This window comes from Delphinus delphis, chromosome 3 (assembly GCF_949987515.2).
Source record: "Delphinus delphis chromosome 3, mDelDel1.2, whole genome shotgun sequence".
In the NCBI taxonomy this organism is placed as follows: Eukaryota; Metazoa; Chordata; class Mammalia; order Artiodactyla; family Delphinidae; genus Delphinus; species Delphinus delphis.
This window is the reverse complement of record NC_082685.1, coordinates 72,705,260-72,728,540: the sequence shown is the minus strand read 5'-3', so window position 1 is coordinate 72,728,540 and position 23,281 is coordinate 72,705,260. Positions and strand designations below refer to the sequence as shown.

At 40.0% G+C, this 23,281-nt stretch overlaps 1 protein-coding gene and 1 pseudogene across 1 annotated transcript in view; both read left to right on the top strand.

The window, feature by feature from the left end:
• Window positions 1-23,281, top strand: part of SNCAIP (synuclein alpha interacting protein) — a 149,339-nt gene that overhangs the window by 43,669 nt on the left and 82,389 nt on the right. The gene's annotated exons all lie outside the window — the stretch shown is intronic.
• On the top strand, window positions 20,750-21,738 carry LOC132422417 (uncharacterized; annotated as a pseudogene).

Sequence of the window (23,281 nt, the reverse complement as noted above, 5' to 3'; positions counted from 1 at the left end):
CATTTCGTTAAGGCACAGGCTAGAATTTCCTTCCCATTTCTACTTGTTGCATGTTTTGTTATGTTCAAGGAAGAACGTTCTGAGAATTGTGTGTAGTTAATATTCTTTACAAGAGACACTGGTCTTCCAGAGAGGCTCTGATGAGAGCAGAGAGAATTCTTGCTGCATCCTCCTCTGGGCCTGGAGGCTGGAGTCCCCATCATTTCTGTGCGGGTAAACTCATTCATAGCACTAGGCTCCCAGGCTTGTCATTTGATCAGGCTCTCATCTGCATGTCAATGAGGCTTAAAGCCCATGGAAAGAATTAACTGGTCTTGGATGTTTATGCAACTTTTCAGCAAGGGCAATTGAAAGGAAAGTTGCCCTGACGGAGCTGATTGTCTTGGAGCAGATATATAGTGAAATAATCATGTTAACATTATATGACTAGGGTTATATGATATTTTCAATGATCAGCCTAGTAGGAGTTTAAACATGAGCAAAAACACAAACTAATCAAAAACAGTAAATGAAACATCCCTTTTAAAGCAGATCAACTGGCCTTTTATTTATTTTTATACTTGTTTTTCTTTTTTCAGAGTAAAGCATAGGACAAATTCAGATTTCCTTTGGAGTTTATGAACCATGTTTTCTATTGCATTTTAAAACCAACAATATTAATTTCCAGTTGTATTTCTTTTCCTTTAGGGCTAATTAAAGAAAACATGTTTGTTTTTCTAGGCATCACGCCAAAATTTGCAAGTGCCAGGATATAAATTCTGGTTTTATGTTCCAAAGGAATGTTTGGGTTTTGAGATCACGTAAATCTTTAGTAGAATAAAAGTTCGTGTGTGAGGCGGGTACATACATTCTTTGTTCAAGAGTTTAGCCTCATACCATAGATATTTCTAGAGAGGTAAGCAAATTCCATGCAAGGACTTTCCTGTTACTTCTCCACAGGTTATATAAATAAACACACAACAAACTCAACTCATTAAAACAGCATTTCATAGGCCATAAATTTATTAGGTAAGACCCCTCAAAATTTCTATATTCTCTCTTGTTTGTGTCAATGCCCTTCATATATAGGATGGCCTCCCCTAAAAAAAAATCTTGAGAAAGCTTGATTTTCAAGTTCTTTCAAACCGAGAGATAGTCATATTAAGATCCTTCATGATTTTCCTTCTGAGTAAAGTTGAAGCAACTCTCTGCCAATAATGGTATAGAGTGAAGCCCCATTCTAAAAGGTGATTAGGTTATAAACTCACGGCATGAGGCAGAAATTATGTCTAGTCAGAATGACCCTTGAATGCCCATTAAATTGCCCTTAAAATCCACCTTCCCATAGGCCCAGTGCTGTCAGTTTTTCCTCCAACGTTGGAGACACTGCTTTGTCTCTGCACATCAGATGATGTAGGGCCACATTATAGGAAAAAGTAACACGAGAAGGGCACCCGACATGGTAAGATCCCCACAGCATGAAATAAATGGGAACCAAATCAATGGGTGGAACAGCTAATTTCCTGTCTTGAGTCTCATGTTCATTATCAGGCCTAGATTCGTAGAGGGGAATCGGGAGTGGAATTTCTCACGCTATGTCAATTGCTCTCCTTTCTTTTTCCCTCTCACTGTAGAGTTGAATTTTAGTTAAATGCATACATACAGTGACACCATTGTATCTATGAGGCCCCTCTAGGGCTTTTCTGTGCATAACACACCAATGGACATGTCAGGGAACATATGTTGTCAATTCCAGGGTTAAACACTTGAAAACAACACAGTAATGAGAGATTTAAGTGGTTTGTACCCCAACTCTCCTACTAGATAGCATATGATTATGGTTTAGAATAACTGGTTTTGAAGGTGGGTGGCATTTATGCATGTTTAAATATATGTAGATTGTGTTTAATATTATGCCAAAATGTATTTTGGCAACAATAGATGTTGCAAGAGTTGGCTTCCTTTTTAAAATGTGATTACACAGTTTATATGCCTAAAGTTAAAGAAGTTCTTTATGACTGGACTGAAATAATTGGGCACATTTTACTTAAAATTTTACACACACACATACGCACACACACACACAGGCTTCCTGACATATTGATAAAGGCATTTATGGTTTGACTGCTCCTGGGAGTTTGAGCACCATTTTTTCTCACACTGTTCAAGGGTTCAAATGGCACTCCCTCCCCAGAGTCTGGTGATGCTGGGATTAGCTCTACAACTCTCTTTGGAATCGTCCTCCTTGATCTCTTCCTTTCCTTTCTCTCACACACATATACTCTCACCACCCATCATCCATCACCAAGGCCTGTTGGCTCCACCCTCCTGCTACACTGGAGTCTGGCGCTGGCGTGGTCCTAGCCAAGCCACTGGAGCATCAGGCCTGACTACATGATTCCCTCCTGACTGCTGTTTCCACTCTTCCACTTCTGCAGTCCAGTCTCCAACCAGCTGGTCGTCGGCTCTCATTAAATATAAATTAGCTCACGATACTCTCCAGTTGGAACCGTTTGCTGGCTTCCCTCCACATCAAAGTAAACTCCGAACTCCTTTCCATGGGCCATAAGGCCATGCACCCACAGCCCTCCACCTGCATCTCAGACTTGGTCTCCTCAAACTCATGCCTGTTCTCCTCCACACCAACCTTTCTGCTCTCTCTGCTGTACTCCCTCTCACCACAGGCCTTTTGCACTTGCAATTTCCTCTACTTGGAATCCTCTTCCCCCACATTATGTGTGCCTTGATGCCTTTTGTCTTACAGAAAATGGCCTTTCTTTATCCACCATAATTTAAAAAGTCCAACCTTCTCCCCCTAGTCATCCTCAACCTGCTGTTTTTCTTTATTGCACTTATCCAAACCTGAAAATACTTTATATACTTATTTACTTGTTTATTGTCTGATTAATCCATTGGAACTGTGCTGTCCAACATGGTAGCCATTAGCCACATGTGGCTATTTTAAAAAAATGGTTTTTTTTTTGGCTGCACCGGGTCTTAGTTGTGGCAGGCGGGCTCCTTAGTTGTGGAGCACTGACTCCTTAGTGGTAGCAGGAGGGCTCCTTAGTTGCGGCTCACCAGCTCCTTAGTTGCAGCACATGGGCTCCTTAGTTGTGGCACGCAAACTCTTAGTTGTGGCATGCATGTAGGATCTAGTTACCTGACCAGGGATCGAACCTGGGCCCCCTGCACTGGGAGTGTGGCGTCTTATCCGCTATGCCACCAGGGAAGTCTCTAAATTTCAATGTAACAGATTAAAATGAAATAAAATCTAAAACTGAGTTCCTCAGTTGCATTGGCTACCTTACAAGGGCTCAATAGTCACTTGTTGCTCGTGGCTACCATATCAGACAATGCAGGTATAGAACATTCCCATTATCACGGAAAGTTCTATTGTATGACGCTGCATTAAAAATGAGTTTTCTCATTTCTTTTAAGAAGATGTGGTGTACGGATATATATATATATATATTTATATATATACACATAATATGCATGTATATATATACATAAACACAATGGAATATTACTCAATCATAAAAAAGAATGAAATAATGCCATTTGCAGCAACATGGATGGACCTAGAGGTTATCATACTAAGTGAAGTTAAGTCAGAGAAAGACAAATTTCATATGATATCACTTATATGTGGAATCTAAAATATGATACAAATGAACTTATTTACAAACCAGAAACAGACTCATAGACATAGAAAACAAACTTATGGCTACCAGATGGGAAAGTGGGGGAGGGATAAATTAGGAGTTTGGGATTAACAGATACATACTGCTATATATAGCATAGATAAACAAGGTCCTACTGTATAGCACAAGGAACTATATTGTAAAAAATGAGTTTTCTTAGGGCAGTGAGCCTGTCTTGCTTGTTCACTGCTGAATGCTCGATGGCTGTGTCTGACACATGATGCTCAATAAATGGGTGGCAGGAAGGAAGAAGAAAGGGAGGAAGGGAGGAAAGAAGAAGGAGGGAAGGAACAGACTTATATCTTTCAGGAAGAGATATATTCATCACTTTAGTATTTGTCTCCAATCCTTCCATACCCCAAAATAGGATTAAATTTCAGGCTTAAAAAATATGTTTTTTAACATATAAGGGGAGACTTGGGGGGAATATTTAATCTTCATAATGGAGTCCTTTTTAATTCCCCTCCATTTGCCATCTTTCACCTCATCTGCTTAGAGTCTCACTTTGGGGACTCCAACCTTCAAATAAAGACATTATCAGACTTCCAGGAGAAAAGCACGTTTTTCCTGGCCTCTGTCTAACACGATAAACCATTTTCCTCCCTTTATCTCTAGGATGTATGCACAATGTTTTTTTTCTTCTCTAAGGCTACACTTTCCAAAAGTTAGAAATATGGAATATGTGTACCTGCAGGTTATTTGTGTAACCTTTCTGCATTTACCCTGTGGAAACCACACTTTTTAGAAGTGTCTTGGCAGTGTAAGAACTCACAGCACTCTACATCACACCGATTGGAGAGATGTTTTAGCATAAGGATTATAGCTGAGTGTTGATTAAAAGCAGCACTTTCCTCTGGCTTGCTTCAGAGCTAAGACCCTTATAAGTTGTCGCTGTGAACTTTTGAACTCAGAGAAACTTCTAGATATATGTAATAAGTAAGGTAATCCCGAGCTAAGAATTTGTGTCTTCCTTGTAACAAATCACATCTATTAAAAATAAGTCTGATTCTTGGCTTTTTAAGGTCTTCTTCTAACTTAATATTTTAAAAATTATCTGAAACCTTTAAATACACTCTCTAAAGCGTTTTTGAAAAACAGTTCTTAATATACAATTGTCTAGATAGGAAATCATTCCATGTACTTGATATGAAAATTATTTTCAAATAAGAATGGTTTTAAAAATAGTGATTTGTGACTTTTGTTTGGTTTTAAGCCAGAGAAATATATCATTTAAGCCCAGAATAATTTACTAAATTATGTTCTGAAGTCTAGATTCTAGGAACTCATTAGATTTGAACTATCAAAATAATGTCAGAACATTTAAATTTTGGAATAGCTTTCATGTTGAATGTTCTGTTGCTGTGAGTAACAACGTAGGACGTTTAAATCTTGAACAAAACAAATACACTTTGCAGATTCACTATGCCTTCCTCCAGAAAGCTTAATGAATTAGTGAATACCTTTATTTAATAAGATCTTAGGAGAGAACTATAATAGCTATTAGCGGAAAGTCATACTAATTTTTATTGGAAAAAAGTAGAGCATAATATGTCCTTAAAAGCCAAGTGCTCAGCGGCCCATGAATCTGTAGTTTTAGAGATAAAGATCTAGGTTTCTAGCATGCGTTGCTATTATTTGTTTTTGTCATTTGTAGCCACAAATAATAATGTCTTCAGCTTCTCAAGAGGAGGATCTATACTGCAAGAATTCCTGTGTATGGAACATGCTACATCTTGGAAAACCTACTGGATTTTAAGGACCTTTTTATGCAGTCAAGGTTGATTATTTGTACTTGTGGCCAGGCTGTTTCATGCAGAAGTGGGAAAACATTGTTCCCCGGAGCACCTGTAACCACTTTCCCACAGTTCTTTTTGGATTTTAACATTTTGATGTCAGAATTGCTTTTGGCTCCTTGAGACTAAATATTTAGTAACATAGCCAGCTTTTCCCCTCAAAAGAGTATCCCACAACAAGCAAATATGTAAGAATGCCTGGAAGCGCTTCAGCTGTCTATAGCAGCACCAGTTGAACAGAATTCCTGGAGCCACTTTGGAACTCTGGATCTTCTGTCTTCCTCACAGGCTGGATGTACACCCATCCCCAGCAACTACATCGCAGTTTCCTTCTTGTGAAGACTGGTAATGAATAGGGTTGCATTAGCGACTGAACTGGAAACTACTGGTTCCCACCAACTCCAGCATCCAGCCCCCTGTATACTGTCTCCTCAGGACATTAGGAATCTTATTCACTGTGGATTGCAATCCTTTCTCCACCAATGACCTGCTCTGGGAACTAATGACTGGTACTTACCCCGTGTCTCAGTTTTCCTGTCTCTAAAATGGGGATGGTTATAACAACTTAGCAGGGTGGTTGTAAGTTTTAGAAGTTAGGCATGTAAAGTGCCTGGCATGTGGTAGCTGCTTAAAGAGCAGTACTGTCTCTTTAGCTTCATGAAATTCATTAGCTGGAACTCTACTTGGAGAAGAGAAATGTTTTTTTGGATAGCTTTCACTTAGCACTTAAGTTTTATTTTGTAATGCCTCCAAGTATTCTCCATGAAAAAAAGTATGATTATGTGTACCAGAGGTCCTCATTATCTGAGAGTAATCAGGAGAGGAATAAAAGCCTGCTTAAAGGGCTTCCCTGGTGGCGCAGTGGTTGAGAGTCTGCCTGCCGATGCAGGGAATACGGGTTCGTGCCCTGGTCCAGGAAGATCCCACATGCCGCGGAGCGGCTGGGCCCGTGAGCCATGGCTGCTGAGCCTGCATGTCTGGAGCCTGTGCTCTGCAACGGGAAAGGCCACAGCAGTGAGAGGCCCGCGTACAGCAAAAAAAAAAAAAAAAAAAAAAAAAGCCTGCTTAAAAAGTCAAGTCACTAAACACTAGAACATGTTTTCATAGTAAACAGTAAAACACACAAACAAAATTCATGTCATTGGAATTTGTCTTGAAAAGTTAAATTGAAATTATGAACATAAGTGCATCTATGCCTATATATAATGAGATTTAGGTTAGATCTTTAGAAGGAATTGGCCGTTAATTCTTTCAACAAAATTATACATTCATACGACATCCTTTATTTTGTGTTCGTCTTTGCAGTACATAATGATGGTCATTTTTGCAAAAAAAACAAATGTCCTTGTGCTTCATCAAGTTTTCTAAAGCCTTGTCTTTTTCTTTTAATAGTCAAGTCATTCTCTTATGAAACATCTGTTACACCATCATCCTTGTTGATATGTTTCTGAAATTACTAACAGCTCCAACTTTTTCCAGTGACCTGATCTGTATTTTAAGCAGTTAATCAACATCACTATTTCTGACTTCATGGATCCTGCATCTTTTGCAAGCTTTGCAATTTTGCTTCCAATCCACTTGCATTGTATTTGTGTTGCATTGAAGGAAGGTTTGAAACATCCCACAGTCAGTGTGGGACTGATTTCCACAGATGTTGATTTAATGGATACAGAGAGATGCTACTTGTAAGCAGGGTGGGATGTTGGGGGCCGAGGGGCTAAAACAGCCAATTCATGAAAATTTTCATATTATGATGACTTTTCTATCCCTATGCAACCTTGAAACTGTGGGAAGTTGGATAACCGGGCCTCCCTGAGTAGAATTATTTTCATCCCTTGATGAAGAGCTGTATCACTGACCTTAAGGTCCTCAGCATGATGTTTTTCAGCATGTTTGCTCATGCTGTCCCCTGGGTTTTCCACATCAGCTTTTCCATCAGTATCATTTGATCTTCTGCTTCCACATAATCAGTTTCTAATGACAGACTGAACACAGAAAAGGGGGGGAAGATCTTTCATGCTTCCTCAGACCTGTGTCAGCACAATCAACTTTTAACCATCCATAAAACTGGCCAGTAATGATTTTGAAAGAGTGACCCTTGTAATTTTCTACTACTGGAATATGGATGCAGTTTGGGAACAACTAAAAATGGAAGAAAACGTGTGAATGTTTTAAATTCCAGCTGCAGACTCCTGATTTCCTAATCGTCACTGATCTTGGTACATTGAATAATTTTTGATTATCATTGGGGATATTGTAGTAGATATGTAGTGAAAATAATAATAAAAGCAGTAACAACTAACATCTATTGAGCGCTATTCTAAGGACTTTGCCTACATGAACTCATTTAATCACCATAAAACCCTCAGGGTTACCATAAGATCCAACAATCCCACTCCTGGGCATGTATCTGGAGAAAATTCTAATCTGAAAAGATACATGCACCCCAGTGTTCATAGCAGCACTGATTACAGTAGCCAAGACATGGAAGCAACCTAAATGTCCATGAATAGATGAATGGATAAAGAAGATGTGGTACATATATTCATATATACAATGGAATATTACTCAGCCATGAAAGGAATGAAATAATGCCATTTGCAGCCACATGGATGGACCTAGAGATTACAATACTAAGTGAAGTAAGTCAGGCAGAGAAAGAGAAATATCATATGACATCACTTATATGTGGAATATTAAAAAAAAGATACAAACGAACTTATAAACCAGAAATAGACTCACAGATTTCGAGTTACTAAACAAATTTACGGTTACCAAAGCGGGAAGGGGGGAGGGATAAATTAGGAGTTTGGGATTAAGATGTACACACTACTATATATAAAATAAACAGCAAGGACCTACTATATAGTGCAGGGAACTATATTCAATATTTTGTAATAACCTATAATAGAAAAGAATCTGAAAAGGAATATCTCTGTATATTCAGATATAGGTATATAGAACTGAATCACTTTGCTGTACACCTAAATCAACTATACTTCAATAAAAAAAAAAATGTAAAACAACACTCAGAGGTCAAATGTTCCTATTTTACAGATGAAGATTCTGAGTCTCTATCACTTAAATGCCTGTGATCATTGGATGATAGAGATCTGTCAGGAGTGTGAGATGAATACAGATATCATTGCCCACTGAGGTACAAAGATCACCAGTATAAATCACCACCAGGGGTGTGTTGGAAATTCAGGAATCTGGGTGTTTTTTGACCCCAGGAATGGAGCAAATGAAAAGAATAATGGTGGAGAGCCAGGTTTGTCCTCTGTTAAGCTCAAAGATGTGCAGGAAAACTACAGTATTGACTTGAAGAGAACTATAGTGGATTAGAATAGAGAAATTTTAAGGCTTATCAGTATAAATGGAATGTTTGAAGTCAGAGCACTCATAGGAATGTGTACTGGTTAGCAAGCGCGGGATCAGATTAAATGGAGGAGGAGGAAACTGGAGAATGTCTACATTTCACTAGATAACAAGAGTGGAGCAAGCCAAGAACTCAATTGGAGTTTGACAAATGAAGCAGAGGGCCAACTGAGGCTGAACTGAGCATGAACCACACTCAGAGGCCTTGACAATGCCCATCCCGCCCAATAATGATATAATGATAACAAACACATGCAAGTGAATTGAATAATGTAGCAACATGTGCTCCAGCTAGCTTCCCCTTGGAGGATGGAGTTTGAAAAGTTTGATAAGGTTTGAGTCACAGACGAAACATATGGTCAAGAGGGAAAGAATCTATGTTTAAAACATTGAGTTTCCAGGTACCGTGGCTTCTGTTGTCTCACTGACTTTGTTGCACTTAATGCCAAGAGTTCAAGGAGTTGAACTCTTGTTCTACAAGTTGGCATTGCTTCCCAGGAGGGACTTGGTCTGAAGTGACAGAGTTCCTTCTCTGGGAAACCCTGTGTAAGGTGGCTGAGATTGACCAGGGCCCTGATGGTTGAGATTTTGCTCCCTAAGCCATACCTCATCTGAAACAGTTAGGTCCAGGAAAAGGGGAAATGAATGTAGAACTAGAAGTAACCCTGAGTGTTTAAGATGTGGACCCAACATGACTTAAATACAAAGGGAAAAAGGAAGAAAGAAAACATAATCCCCATTTGCCCTAGCACCTAGAACAGTGCTAGAAACTGGTGAGGACTTGTAAAGCATCTCTTGGTTGATTTTAAATGGTTCAAAGCTGAAAAATATCTTAAAACAAGCCACCACACATAATTCCTCTGAAAAAATAAGCGCCTGTGTTCAGCTGCTTATTGTTCAGTTATTTGACATAGTTGTGAGACTCATTTTTTTCATTGAAGTATTGTTGACTTACAATGTTGTGTTAGTTTCTGGTGTACAGACTTTTGGTGCATATTCTTAAAATGTTGTATTTAAGACAGATGTATCGTTTGTACCACCATGACCTTTGCCTGCTTACAGTAAAAGTGTGGCACCCTGTGTTTATGCATGTCTCACTAGTGAAGTCATTTGGACTGGGTGCTTCGGTATGAATGTGTGGGCAGTGGCCCACCCGAGGTCAAGTTGCCTTCATGTCAAAAAAAATAAGTATGTTTTCACTAATTTCATTTCTTTTTAGTACTATTATTTATTTATATTTTTTATTTTTTAACAAATTTGAAAAGTGTCGCAGACAGAACAACTCAGGAGACCTGTGTCCTCTTCCCAGCTCTGCAGTTGGAAAACCATGCAACCTTAAGCAAGTCACTTGTCCCTCCTAGATTTAATTTCCTTAATTTGCACACAGATAGGATTTTGCTAGATAATCAGTATTTTTTAAGGACTTCATTTGATTAGGAAGTTTTAGGTTCACAGCAAAATTGAGAGGAAAGTACAGAGACTTCCTGTAGACCTCCTGTCCCCACATGTGCACAGCCTCCCCCATGATCAAGATCCCCCAGCAGAGTGGTACATTTGTTACAGCTGATGCGTCTGCATTTGCACATCATTATCACTCAAAGCCCATAGTTTACTTTAGGGTTCACTCTTGGTGTTGTATAGTTTATGGTTTCGGACAAATGTATAATGACACATATCCAACATTATAGTATTGTACAGAGTATTTTCACTGCCCTATAAATCATCTGTGTTATGCCTCTTCATCCCTCTCCCTCTTCCTCCAAACCCCTGGCAACCACTGATCCCATTTTACTCTTCCTCTAGTTCTGCCTTTCCCAGAATGTCACGTAGTTGGAATCACTACAGTATGTTGCCTTTTCAGATTGACTTCTTTCATTTAGTAACATGACTTTAAGGTTCTCATATCTTTTGACGGTTTGATAGCTCATTTCTTTTTAGCGCTGAATTCTACTCCATTATCTGGATGTACTCCAGCCTATTTATCCATTCACCTACTGAAGGTCATCTTCACTGCTTCCAAGGTTGGGCAGTTATGAATAAAGCTGCTGTAAACATGTGTGTGCAGATTTTCATGTGGGTGTAAGTTTTCAGCTCCTTTCGGTAAATACCAAGGAGCACAATTTCTGGATTGCATGCTAAGTGTATGTTTACTTCTGAAAGAAACGACCAAACTGTCTTCCAGTATGGCTGTCCCATTTTACATTCCCAGTGGCAGTGAGTGAAAGTTCCTTCTGCTCCACATTTTGGTCAGCATTTGGTGTTGTCAGTGTTCTGGATTTTGGTCCTTCTAGTAGATATGTGGTGGCATCTTATTGTTTTAATATCAATTTCTATCAGTTTCTCTGATAACATGATATGGAGCATCTTTTCATGTGCTTATTGCCATTTGTATTTCTTATTTGGTGAGGTGTCTGTTAAGATCTTTGGTTCATTTTTTTAATCGGTTGTTCACTTTTTTATTGTTGACTTTTAAGAGTTCTTTGTATATTTTGGATGACAGTCTTTGAGCATATGTGTCTTTCATAACTATTTTCTCACAGCCTATGGCTTGTCTTCTCATTCTTTTGACATTGTCTTTCACAGAGTAGAAGTTTTTGATTTTAATGAAGTCCAGTTTATCAATTATTTCTTTCACTATTGTGCCTTTGGTGTTAGCTAAAAAGTCATCACCATACCCAAGGTCATCTAGGTTTCCCCTATGCTATCATCTAGGGGTTTTATAGTTTTGCATTTTACATTTAGATCTATGATCAATTTTGCATTAATTTTTATGAAGGGTGTACGGTCTATATCAAGATTGGTTTTTTTTGCATGTGGATGTTCTGGCACCATCTGTTGAAAAGACTGTCTTTGCTCCATTGTATTGCCTTTGCTCCTTTGTCAAATATCAGGTGAGTATATTTAGATGAGCCTGTTTCTGGGCTCCCTATTCTGTTCCATTGATCTGTTTATTTTTTCACCAATACTCCTCTGTCTTATTACTATAGCTTTATAGTACATATTAGGTAGTCCTCCAACTTTGCTTTTCTTTTCAATATTGTATTGGCTATTCTAGGTCTTTTGCCTTTCCATATAAATTTTAGAATCAGTTTGTTAGTATCCATGAAATAACTTGTTGGGACTTTGGGACTGCATTGAATCTATAGATCAAGTTGGGAAGAACTGCTATCTTGGCAATATTGAGTTTTCCTAGCCCTGAAAATGAAATCACTCTCCATTTATCTAGTTCTTCCTTAATTTAATTCATCAGAGTTTTGTAACTCTATTTTCCTCATATAGATATTGTACATATTTTGTTAGATTTATATCTAAGCATTTCATTTTTTGGAGTATTAATGTAAATCATGGGCTTTTAGTATCAAACTCCACTTGTTAATTGCTGGTATATATGAAAGCAATTGATTTTTGTATATTAACGTTGTACCCTGGCAACCTTGCTGTAATCACTTACTAGTTCCAGGAGATTTTTGTCAATTTTTCAGATGTTCTAAATAGACAATCGTGTCCTCTACAAACAAAGAGAGTTTTATTTCTTCTTTCTCAATATGTGTACATTTTATTTCCATTTGTCTAATTGCATTATCTAAGACTTCCAATACAACGTTGAAAATAAGCAGTGAGAGGGGACATCCTTTCCTTGTTTTTGATCTTAGTGAGAAGGCTTTGAGTTTCTCACCCTTAATTATGGTACTAGCTATAAGATTTTGTAAATATTCTCTATTTAGTTGAGGAAGTTCCCTTCTATTCAATAATTTTTTAAATAGTAGCCTTCAATGGCTCTCCCTAGTGAAAGGAAACACAGAGGAGAATAGTAGTAAAAAGAGGTACATATAAGCCATTTGGGTAAGGCTAGAGTTTGAACATGAAATCAGTTTGAAGAACCTGTCATTTGTATTAGTGATGGGGGTTTTTCCCCTTGGGTTCCTGCCTGCTTTGTTGCCCTCCCTGACCCTTGGTCAGTCTTGTTTGGAGTGTTCATGTTGTCAGATGTCCATCTTTTTCTAACTTTCCCCAATTCCCTGTCTGAACTTTTTGGAACTATGAACCCTAAATTGTATGGAGTTATGACTTTGATTTTATGATACATGTCATTCCCCCAAATGCAGTATGTCCTATATTTATTTTAAAATATGAAAGTATGATTTGTTTTGTGGTAAGACTTTTCTACAGTACCAGTGTGGAAAATTTTGGATACCTTTTGTGGCTAAGCTGAAGTTAACTTCTTATAAAAAATCTTTGTTTGGTTCTCTTGTTTCATTCAGTGAGCTTTTTCATTCATTCAACAAATTCTTGAGTGCCTTCCATACGCCAAACTCTGCTGAGCACTGTGGATTATGGTGAACAAGACAAAGGATCTTATCATGGGGGAGGCAGATGTGTGAGCAGATAATAATATTAAGTTATGCTGTGTACACTGAATGTGATTTGCTCAGAAACTTGGCAGAGAAGGAAGGGGCAGGAAATAATCTAAACTCGAAGTCAGGTGTAGGTTTGAATGCTTCCTTAGGAGTTACTTCCTAAGTAACCCCTCAGTTGAGTCTTTAAAGAATAAGCTTAAAGAGTAAACGGAGTGAACTAGTCAAGGTCAAGTCAGAGTAAACAGAAACCACTGTAGGTACTTCAAACAGCGGGAAATTAAAATAGGGCCCTAGTTACTCTGGTGCTGGAAGAGTTGAGACACCAGACTAAGCACGATAAGGCAATCCTGAGATTAGCAAAAGCAGGAATGCCACTACCACCCCAAGGGCTGAGAGGATAAAGGAAAGAGGTCCATTACCACCCACAAATTGGGGCCTTCTAGCACAATAGAGAGTAATAAGAATGATGCTAGTGGTGCTGCCTCGTGGGAGCTGATGATATGCAGGAGACACCGCCTGTAGCAGCGCAAGGGTGTGTGTGTGTGAGAAAGAGAGAGAGAGAGAGAGAGAGTGCTGCCCTCTAATCTGCCCGAATCTTCCCTTAGCAGGACCTACCAGGAAGCCAGTCAGCTGGCAACGGTGCTTAGGAAGTCCAGTTACCTGAGAGAGTGGATCTATAGTAAATAGGCAAGTGATTGCACCACTGATTGGTAAATGAATAGCCAAAGGTAGGGGTTTGGATGGTTAGGGGTGGTGGTCATGAGAGGAAAAGGGTGTACACAGAGCCATCAGCCTAAGCTGAAACCCGGGACAAGCAACAGCATGGAGTGCACAGGATGCCAGTGTCATGTCAGTTTCTGGTGTGAGTCAGACATCCGGAGGAACCGAACAGTAGGCAGGCACCCCCCCATGAGGGCCTTCATGTGCCTGGTGGAGGAACTGGCTCTCCGCCCTGTGGACTTTGGAAAGCACCAAAGCATTTTCAGTAGGAAAGTGTCAAGGCCATTTTTGTGTTACAAGTGGTGTAGACTCAGACAGAGAATGGTTTTGAAGAAGCCAAAATGTACCAGTTGCCCTGCCTTTAGTTTTGTCCTTCTCAAATTCATTCAAGCAAGAAACAATGGGAAGCTGTAAGTTAAAAAATGGTAAGAAGGATGGAAATGATAAAATTTTACTTGATGGGATGTTTGAATGTACAGGCGAGGGAGAGGGGATGAGGGAGAGGGAAGGCCCAGGAATAATACCCAAGTCTCTAACCTCAGCCTAGTGGAGGATGATGGTATTACCAAGTAAGGTCAAGTTTGAGGTGGGGAGCCTGCGGGCATCCAGGTAGTGATATCAAGGAACAGGTGGATACCTGTACAGGTGACCCCTGTGCAGGGGTCAGTGGTTGAATGGGAAGAGCAGTGGACCAAGACCTTTGACCTATAGGGAGGAAAAAATTAGACTCTTAAAGGAAAAAGAGAAAGAATGTCGGACAGGTTCAGGTGTTATTGGATTTAGTGGTAGGAGCTGATCTTGTTCTAAATAATTTTTAAAGGATACAGAAGTAGAAAATTGTGGTGGGTTAAGAAGTAAAAGGAGACATGAAAATGGCAACAGTGAATGTATGTAGATGTCCCCCTTGAGATGTTTGGGTAGAAGGAGAGAAAAGATGGGATGGAATCCAAAGCTGGGATGGGTTTTATTTGTAGGGTTGGTGAGACTTGAGGATGTGTGTGGTCAGGTGCAAAAAGCCAGAGATGGGTTTAATCTTTAGAGGATAGAGTAGAGATGGAGACCAAGGGGCTCAGGGCTGGAGTCAGGCCTGCAGAAGGCTGGGGGAATTTTCCACAACTGCCTGCCAAGGAACTGAGCTTATGCTGCAAAGACAGTGCGTTTAGAATTCCAGCCTTTGGCAAAGAGCCACGTAGCACCTTCCAGTTACAAGCAGAAAACACCTCTATGACTGTCTTACGATTTTAGGAACCAGTCACAGAAAACTAGCAGTTACATAACACTATGCAGCCTTCCGACTGGGTTCACGATTTCGTTTGACCTGTGATCACCTTGTAACACACACCTTACATACACCTCACTGCGAGCGGATAAACATAAACATATACATGCATGCAAACATATATGTGTGTACATATGTGTGTGCTTGTTTATACACACACACACACACACACACACACACACACACACGTACATACATGGCTATATATATTTCATTGTCTCTGGGAAACCCCTTATTAGGCATCTGAGGCTCAGAGCAGATATGACCTGACAAACCTTTCACAATCCATACATGATTTAACCCAGGTCTTCTGGCTTCGGGTTCCTAGGGACAGACTTTGTCATTCTCATAGATTGGCCTACAGAGTGTCATGTACAGGTACTGCCCTCTACTTTACTTCCTGGTTCCCCGGCCGTTCAGCCTCAGACATCCAGGGGCCACTCTTCTTCTTCCAGTGGCAGGTCTTCCCCTTCTGCCCTCCTGTATTCTAATGGAGAGGCTTCCCCAAATTCTGCCCACAAATCTACCCCATCCTGGGCCCTTCCTTTCCACGTACAGCAAGGAAAGACACCACCAGGGCCCTCAAACTTGCAGGCTTTTTCTTCATGGCCTCGTTGTCAGATTCTCTCAGCTTTCTCTGCTACCACATTTTTTCCAGTTTTGAATCCAGTATTTCTCCCCATTCTCGCTCAAGGCCCTGCCAACCCACTGCTCTTTGGAGCCACATAACCCTGGTGGGCCTCCTGATTCAGTCACGTACGACTGGAACCAGTGGGCAAGTTACTCAGCTTTATTGAAGCTAATAATTCCTCCTAGCTTACTGTGAGGATTTCAGGAGAGAACGCGTATGTGAAGGGTCCAGCTCAGTGCCAGGCTTAATCAATCTTAGTTCCCTTTCCCCACCAGAGTGGCCTGGAGCTCTTATCCACATTTCCCAGCAATCAGCACACTAATATAATTAGCAACATTAGTATATCTAGAAGGCAATTACCGTTTAATTGCTCTGGCTGCAGCCAGCCTGAAGTTCCTCTCTATTCACTTCTAATTTGGAGCTAGGGGGTTTTCAGTCCTACCCAGGCCAGTCACAAAATCACTGCCTTAAGAGAGAATTGAAAAAAACCTTCAGGCAGCCATTGATTACAAGAGAAAAGATTTGGTAATTCCCTCCATTTTGTTATATATAAAAATGCAAATATCAGTTTGTTCCTGGCCAGTGAACAAATCAGACAATTTCAAGCAGCATCTTTCTGTGACTTAGTCAATTATCCTGCTTGGTTAGAGCAGCGCTGCTCTCCAGAAGGCGTGCCCTCCCCGATACGAGCTATACTGATCATTAAAATAAACTAGTGCCCTCGTGTAGATTCAGACTTAGAATCAAGTTTCAAGCGTCTCTTCTTAAAAGATATTTATTTATATTACATACTCAATTTAAAGGAGTAAATGCCCTTCCCTCAGCCTGCAAGATTTGTTTATCTTAGCGCTACTGTGAGAACTTAATGCCCAAAGGAAGGCAGTGTGTTTTATTTCTTCTCCTCCGACCCAACGTTGCATAAAGTAACAGCAGCCTCTAATCAAGAGGAACCCGAAGTACTTTGAGCTTTCGAATCCAAATCTTTACTATTAGAACTGCACACGTGCACTTGAGGAAACCTAGATTGCCTTAAGCCACACGGAAAGCATTTACATCTGTACCACTTTACTTGTGATTGCGAGTTAAAGTAAATTCTAAATAACTTTAGCTGTTTGCAACTTGGAAAACAGCCTGGGCCATATAAATTCTCCCTTAGTTCTTTTTCTGTTAAATCTTATGCCAAAGTAAATGGAAGCCATGGAGAACCTTTGAACGCCTCAGTTCTCAAATGACCCCAGTGAAGTTGGATTGGCAGAACCAAAGTTTTGTTTCCAAAGGAAGAATTTTTTTCTTTCCTTCTTGAAGTGTACACGTGACAGTTACCTTCCTTGGGGGTGGATGCAGTCCTTGGAGGGGGAGGACACGGGAGGGCTTCCTGGGTCCCCCTGCCGTGGGCCATGTTTGTGCCTCTCAGAAATGAGATTTCTGCCATCGGGAGCTCAGCACTGCCCTTCCTGGGGAGTCTTGGAGTCGACATCCGGGTTTCTTAGCACCTCTGCTTCACAAGTCAGTCAGCTTCACTTTTCCCCTTCCCTTTCCCTTTCAAAAAGAGTTGTCGAAAGCAAGAGGTCTGGAGTTCAGTGCCACCTCTTCCTGCTGGTGAGGGCAAGTGGCTTAACTTCTCTAAGCTTCAGTTTCCTTTCCTGTGAACTGGAGATTAAAAATAGTTCTGCCCACATGGGTCCCTCTCTTCTCTGAGTGTTTTATTCTTGTACTCGTGACCACACAGTTTATTACATTACATTGTATTCTTCACAATTTATTGATTATTAGTAAATAATTTATTTCAATATATCTTATAAGAAATGGTATATACATGTATGTATACATACATGTTACATCATATAATATATATAACATGTATTATGCATCACTGTGTTCTTACAACTAGACCACATGCCTCTTGAAAGCAGGGACAGTGGCTTCCACCCCTGTGCATCGTCCTTGGAGTCCAGTGCTGTGCTGAGCGCAAGCTAGGTTCTTGAGGCAGTCTTACGAAGGTTCCTCTTTAGCCATACTGCGCCTTAGTTAACAAAAGTAGTATTATCAGCCAAGCCCACATTCAGAAAAATTAATTTTACTCCCCTTATATTTTAATGTGTGCTGTTTTTCTAGTATATAAATAACCCCGAAGGAAAAGAGTGACATTTATATTTTACACTTTTGCTCTAATGCAAAGGAACATATTACATGTTTGCTAATCCTCTGAAAAACAGACGTTTATGTAAGCCTTTAGAGAGGGAAGTTTAAAAAACGTTTTTTACCCTTAGCCGTCAGCTCTAAGTCAGTAGTATTTGCCACAAATTGTTCCTATGAGGGCATGTTTAAGAAATAGCATCACATAATTTCTTAATTCATTACCCCGAATTAAATCTCACGTTAAGGTGGGCTGTATGTTGTCTGCCGTTTAGGGTTGTGTTTCACTCATCTACCCACTCACTCCAGGCAGTCACTGTGCCTCTGCTTAAACATAGTCAGGAATGGGGGTCTCACTACTGCTGGGAACAGCCCTTTCCTGTTGCAAGTAAGGCATCTTGAACTGGTATACAGAGTCTTTAAAGATCTTTCTGAGATGCAGAAGTGTAAATGCCCATAATGTGTATTATTATTATTGAAGGAGAATGGAGGAGGCTAATTGCTATCCAAAAATCTGCATGACTTGTGTATTATAAACCCGAGAAAACTTTTCTCAAGAGAAGTGTATTATAGGCTCTCTAGCCTCTACAATTGGGTGTACCAGTTGTAAATGATTAGGGAAAGATCGAGAACGGTCAACAGAAAATCCACCATCTCCACAGCGTGGAGAGGCAGTAGTTTCGGAATCACTCATACCTGGCTTTGATTCCTGTCTCCATTACTTAGCGGCTTTGAGCAATTTACTTTTGTCTCTGGTCTTGTTTTCTCAGCAGTGACATAAAAATGATATTAAGGATTAAATGAGGTTACATTTATTAAAGCAAAACACCAACACGATGTCTGGTTCAAACTGGTGTTAAACAGTAACCAGTATGAGCATTATTATTGTGTTATCACTATATTATTATCACTGTTATTAGTATAAACTCAGGGGTGCCTGTTTGACTGACTGCAGCTGACAGTGAGGTAATGGATGTTTCTTAGGGAAGAAAAATGTGGTGTGGGGACTCTGAGTTGGCTACCTGTCTTAAGAGGCAACTGGGGATAAGGGGGTTAATAGGAAGTGTCAGCCCCCAAACTCCACCTCCCCTCAGTGGAATTGCAAGGTCCAGCTATCCTACTTGTTAACACTGCTGTAAACCTCTTACCCATACCCTTATTAAAAGGGCTGGTGGGTACCTAATACTGAGCTCATCCTTATGTAGGTAAAACACCAGCTAATTCCTTATCACTCTAATCTGTATTTTTTGGTCAGGCCAGTATTGTCCAATTAAAACAACTCTTCCCCCACCAAAAGCCCTGAGGTGCAGCGTTTGCTAATTTCCATGGTATAAGTACTCTCAATTTCAAGCTTCCAACGTGCAGTCACTGAGCACAGAGTTGGGGAGAGATGTGCACAGTCACTCAAGTCAGGGCAAGCTGGCTCCAGAGCACCACTGGGTCAGAGTGAAGCATGTGTTGTGACAGTATCCTACAGGATACGATGATTGACAGAGAAACTTACAAGCAAATAGAGTAGAGGGAAAATTGTTTGTCTTCAGAATGGGCAACAGAATTCATCCAGAAAGTGATTACTTGAGCAGCGTGTTTCAATGACGTTTTTCTGTCCTTACTCTGCAGTCATACTTAGGACAGAAATCTTTTCCTAGCCTCTTGTGCCCAGTTGGCGGTTGGGTGGGGTCTCCCTAATGACTTCCAAATTATCAGACTGTTTCTTTAACCAGTAGTTTAAAGATTTGATCTTGGGGCTTCCCTGGTGGCGCAGTGGTTGAGAGTCCGCCTGCCGATGCAGGGAATATGGGTTTGTGCCCCGGTCTGGGAAGATCCCACATGCTGCGGGGCGGCTGGGCCCATGAGCCATGGCCGCTGAGCCTGCGTGTCCGGAGCCTGTGCTCCGCAACGGGAGAGGCCACAACAGTGAGAGGCCCGTGTACCACCAAAAAAAAAAAAAAAAAAAAAGATTTGGTCTTGGACGTAATGCCCATGTTTATAAAAATGTCTTCCTTCCTCCCTTCCCTTTTCCCTCCCTTGCTTCCTTCCTTCCTTCTTTCCTTCCTCCCTCTCTCCCTCCCTGTCCCCTGTCTTCTTTATTCCCTTCCCTGTGGCAGCACAGTATTTTCTATCATCTCTTTTGTAATCCTAACCCCAAGAGATCATCAGAACAGGTCATAGTATATCTGCTTTGCAAAAATGGTAGAGGAATTAGAAAACTGCTATACTTCATAAATCTCTATCACGTTATTAATGTCAAAATATATAATTTTGACATTAAATAATGTCATATATAATAACAAAATATATTATAATAACAAAATATGTAATTTTGTTATTTGGAAATCTTCATTGTTATTCAGACACCCTCACTTCTTTAATATTTTTTATGAGTGGAGAGGGTCATTTCAGCCTCTGGCTACCTTTCTTTTGCTGTCACAAATTTAATTTTGTTCTCTCCCTCATTACAGTGCTATAAATACATTTCTGAGAACTTTTAATGAAGTGATGATACCTAGCACTTTCTCGTTATAGTTACATCCCCAGAGATGATAAAACAGAATCCTCTCGAGAAGCTGTTTTGTTTCCGGCAGCTCAGCACTGGAGCAAGCAGAATTCTGTTACAGACCATCTCGGAACTCTTAGGGTGAGGGTTGTGTCAACGTAGTGAATTAGAAAAACCCAGGTCTTCTCACTAAAGACTTCTTAAAAGCGTTTCAAGTGCCTAATGACTCAAACTGAAGAAGAAGACGTCTGAGCTCACTGATTTGCCATTTACCATGAAGCCCTCTGCAGATGTGCTGGAGATCATTGCTTGCCCCCTTCTAATCCTTGTGAGCTTTGTTGGAAACATGTGTTTATTTTATTCTACAAGGAAATGTATGACTGGGCGTTTAGAGACATCCTTTCTTCTGATTTTCAGTCTTATATTTGTCCACCTCGTTAAAAACTTGGTGGCGAATGTCATAAAAATAGTTTATTCTTCTGGTTTCATGTCGGATTCAGCTGGCTGCCAAGTTCTACACTTCATGGCAGCCCTGACGACTTCCTGGCCATCTAGTTCATGTTACACTTTGCATCGCTCTGCCACCAGAAGCTTTACCAGACTGTCCAGCCCTTTAGTGAGCCTCCAAACCCGGACCATCAGAAGCATTCCTTGAAGGTGGTTCCTGCACTTTGGATGGCTGGCATGGCAGTGTACCTCCCAGTATTACCTTATTCTAGAAAATCAGAATACCTGAATGCAGCAAATGATGCAGACCCCTTGTCTCCTAACAGGATTCACATGGATTGCCTAATTGACTTTGGAAACCAGCAAGCAGAGTTTTACTATGGGAAAGTATTTTGGGTTCTGATCGATAATCTTCCTTTAGCCGTCTTAGTCTTTGTTTCTGGATGTCTCTTCTGCTTTCAGAAAGAAAGAAGATGACATATGGTGACATCTGGATTGGAGATGGTGATTCAGAAATTGAAATCCTAAGAGGGGCCAAGTTTAGTATTTTATTAATGTGGCTGAGCACTCCACTTTGGATTTCTCACTTTGTCTTAGTCTGTTTCTTGAAAGACTTTGGCAGCCTGTGCCTTTTTTCCAGCTGTTCTCACAGCCCTCTCTTCAGGCTTCTCTGCTCTCAGTCCTTTCCTGCTTATGCTGGTGAATTACAAAATGAAGTTGATGTCCTTCTGTGATGCCAAAGCGGAAGAACCCACACCACAGCCTGCAAATGTTATTCTCTCTCTAAATGCTTACTGGGAAAAAACTCTGTTTTAGTCTTTGGGAAACAGACCCTATCAATGGAAGGTTCAGGGGACGTCCCCATAGGCCTCATCAATAGATATTATAGTTTCTGAAAGAGGGACTAGATGATTGACACCTCCTCAAAAAAAACTTCTGAGGGAAACTGTGCAAGAAGAAGATATATGAACACAAGGTTATTGTAAGTGGAAGAAAAAACAGTCATCTCAACGTTTGTTATTCTAGACAATACCACAGTTTTTAGTGTAGAAATTCTTGATGACTCAACAGTGATCACAGTCCGGAAGTGAACTCAACAAACAATTGATTAAGTATTTACTCTGTGTAAGATACTGTGTTAAAAAATAGCATATTGTGGAAACTGAGGATCACACGTCCCAGCTGAATTCCTAAAGGTACTTAACAGTAATCCTGTGTTTTCATCTTACGTTTTTCTTGAAATGCTTTGACACATATTGGAAATGTATTAGTTAAGTATGCAATGTTCAGTTTTTGCACTGTCAATTGTGGTACCTCATCTAAGCCAGAAATAGATTTTGATCATTTTCCTTCCTCTAAGTATCTTTAGTAAATTCGGGCTAGATAAAAGAATTGGATGAAAGAATTAGTGCTTGCCAAATCATACCTGTGTGTATGTACAGATGTGCAAATATTTGCTTACTACAGACATTTAGCCTACGCTTCTTACTTAATCACCTAAATATCAAGCTATACTCCTCTTCAGAAAAAAAGGGATATTTATTTTACAAAGAGTTTGTTTCCTGTTTTGGTTATTAAATTTGTACATTTTAATTGGAAGAATTGATAAAATATCCATAATAATCTGTTTTCTGAATTTTGTTTTAATAAAAATAAGCACATTATAATTTAAAACACATGACCAGGATTTTATTTTTTAGTTAGCCAGTGTAGCCATTTGAACTGCTTCAAATTCAATGATTAATAATTTTAAATATCTTATGATGCATACATATTGTATAAGCATTGGATTTTTAAGCTAATTATTCAATTCTTGTATTTTTTCATTTTCCTTTTATTAGTAGACATAGGATTTACTATATTGTAGTTCTAGTGAATGGATATTCCTAAATAGAGATTCTTGCTCTGAAAAGGCTGCATCTAAAATTATAAACCTGGATCTCATTAACAGGAGAAACTTAGAACATCCATGTTGCCATGAAGTGCTACCGAGAAGGGAATTTTTAAAGTAACCAAGGCCCAAATTTTGTAGGGTTTGGTAGGCCAATGTCTGTCCCTTGTATAGCACTGGGAATCAAAATACACACACACACAGACTTAAGACCTTCTGAGGTTTCTGGGTGGTCTTCATGGGAAATGCTTAGTTGAGTCCACTGAGGAAGTTTAATCAGAAGGGCACTAGGCATGGATCCTGTATAATGAAGTTAACATCTGTGGAGATGGAGGATGTGGGGAAGAGGTCACCATCTTTTAATTAAGTGCAGATGTAGCCAGGGCTGGGATCAGCCATTGATCTTAGGTAGTAGTTCTCAAATGGGGTTCTGGGACCAGCAGAATCAGCATCATCTGGGAACTTGTT